The 1,717-nt window shown below is 45.8% G+C and overlaps 1 long non-coding RNA gene across 1 annotated transcript; it reads left to right on the top strand.

Moving 5' to 3' along the window:
• Positions 1 to 315: 315 nt before the first annotated feature.
• Positions 316 to 1,350, top strand: LOC102203344 (uncharacterized). Its single transcript, XR_312595.1, has 3 exons — positions 316 to 373; positions 982 to 1,035; positions 1,284 to 1,350. It is a non-coding gene; the product is annotated as an uncharacterized LOC102203344 (long non-coding RNA).
• Positions 1,351 to 1,717: the final 367 nt, after the last annotated feature.

The following is a 1,717-nucleotide window of genomic DNA, read 5'->3' as shown; positions in this document are numbered from 1 at the left end:
GTTGAGCGTTCACACAGGAGCAGGTTTGCTGTCGCATTTTATTTGTAGTGTGAACAAGCAGACAAAAAGATCGGATTTGATCATTAAGACCTGCAGTGTGAATGCAGCCTAAAAGTGTCCCTAAGAGTAAAAGTCGTGTCATGGGAGCACCTGTGAGTGCTCTTCTCTTAGGAGGTATTTAGGAATCGTGCATCCAGAGCTCCATCACAGGCCCACTCACATATAATGAGTTACAGACACTGATCTTGATGCATGTTGAGGTTTAGGGCTGGTGTGAACGTGACCTGCAGTGACCTCTGCTCTCCTCGTGCTGTTTCAGGGGGTTCCTGGAAGCCCCGGAGGTCCAGGGAGGGAAGGACCTCCAGGACCCAGAGTGAGTCATAACAGACACACTAATAATGCAGCTGTTTGACAAGTTTGTTGATACTACAAATATTAACAGTCAGTAAACCACTGGGATGTTGTCAAATACTAATATGAATAATATAACCTGTAATGTAGATATTTTATCATCTTCACCTCTGATACTGTTTATATGAGTACTACTGTAGTAACACTGTTATATCTGTAAACTGTCTCTGCTCTCAGATGTTGAATTTGAGGCATTGGATTGATTTTAAATATGTTAATTTGGGGCAGGAGCAACAATGAAGTACAAAAGAGGTGCGATGCTTTAGAAAATGACACGTTAATGCACGGCATGGCTCCACGGAAGGACGAGTGGAAAAGAAACAGAAGAAAGATAAAAGTGTCCTAAAAAGTGCAGAGGTTGAAAAAGGGAGACAGTCGAGCTGCTGTCAAATGAACAAAAAGACCCTCACAGAGCGAAGCAGCATCTGTGGCCCTGGAGCGCCCCCCTCTGGCCACAGTAGAGTCAGCATCACAGCCAAGGCTGGAAAGAGCGAGACAGCTGCTGGCTCAAAGTCATCGGAGGAACTCTTTAATCCTTTTTTATTATAACATCTACTTTCACCTTCTCAGGGACTGCCAGGCAAAGATGGCCCCCCAGGCACACAGGGCCCCCCAGGAACCATCGTAAGTCACTGTTGCTGGTTTTGAGAATGTTTCGGAGGATTCAGAGGAGGATATATGTGCATGCAATGCCTGCAGCTTCTCTGTTAGGCACTTAAATGTAAAGTTTAATTAAAACTGCGACTTTAGGTGATAGTGATGGAACTGGGTCAAGCTGGGCAGGGCTAATAAGCTCAGTCATGCGTGTACAACAGGAACAACTTTATAATAATTAAAATAATATAATTAAAATTTGCTTTTCATTTCTTCAGGGAACTCCAGGAGCTCCAGGATCCCCAGGAAGTACAGGCCCTCCAGGAAAGCAGGGAGAGCTGGGCCCACCGGTGAGTCTGTCAATGAGTGGAGCTGCCTGTCCCCATTAACCAAACGGGCCGGGGTGGGCGGGGTTTTTAGCTCTTAGAAGGAACGCCATCATTTGTTTTATGAGCATGAGCTGCTGCATGTGAACAGAGACGCAGGAGGCAGCGGGATGTGTTGTCAGCAGATCCATCACTGGTGCTGACGGCTCCTCTTTCTCTCATTCTGTTTGTACATCAGGACTTGTGTAATGTTGCTGTGATGACTCGGTGGCAGGAGTCACAGTTCACTCAAAGTCATTTTGTTCTCACTTAAACGTGTTTATTTCTGCTGTGAATGTGGAAGCATTTGGAGCCTGCCTCTAGTGTTCAGAAGAGGAACTGCACGT

The sequence above is a fragment of the Pundamilia nyererei genome, unplaced genomic scaffold, assembly GCF_000239375.1.
Source record: "Pundamilia nyererei isolate P.nyererei 1_Seehausen unplaced genomic scaffold, PunNye1.0 scaffold02740, whole genome shotgun sequence".
Taxonomy (NCBI): domain Eukaryota; kingdom Metazoa; phylum Chordata; class Actinopteri; order Cichliformes; family Cichlidae; genus Pundamilia; species Pundamilia nyererei.
This window is presented reverse-complemented; position numbering and strand designations above follow the sequence as displayed.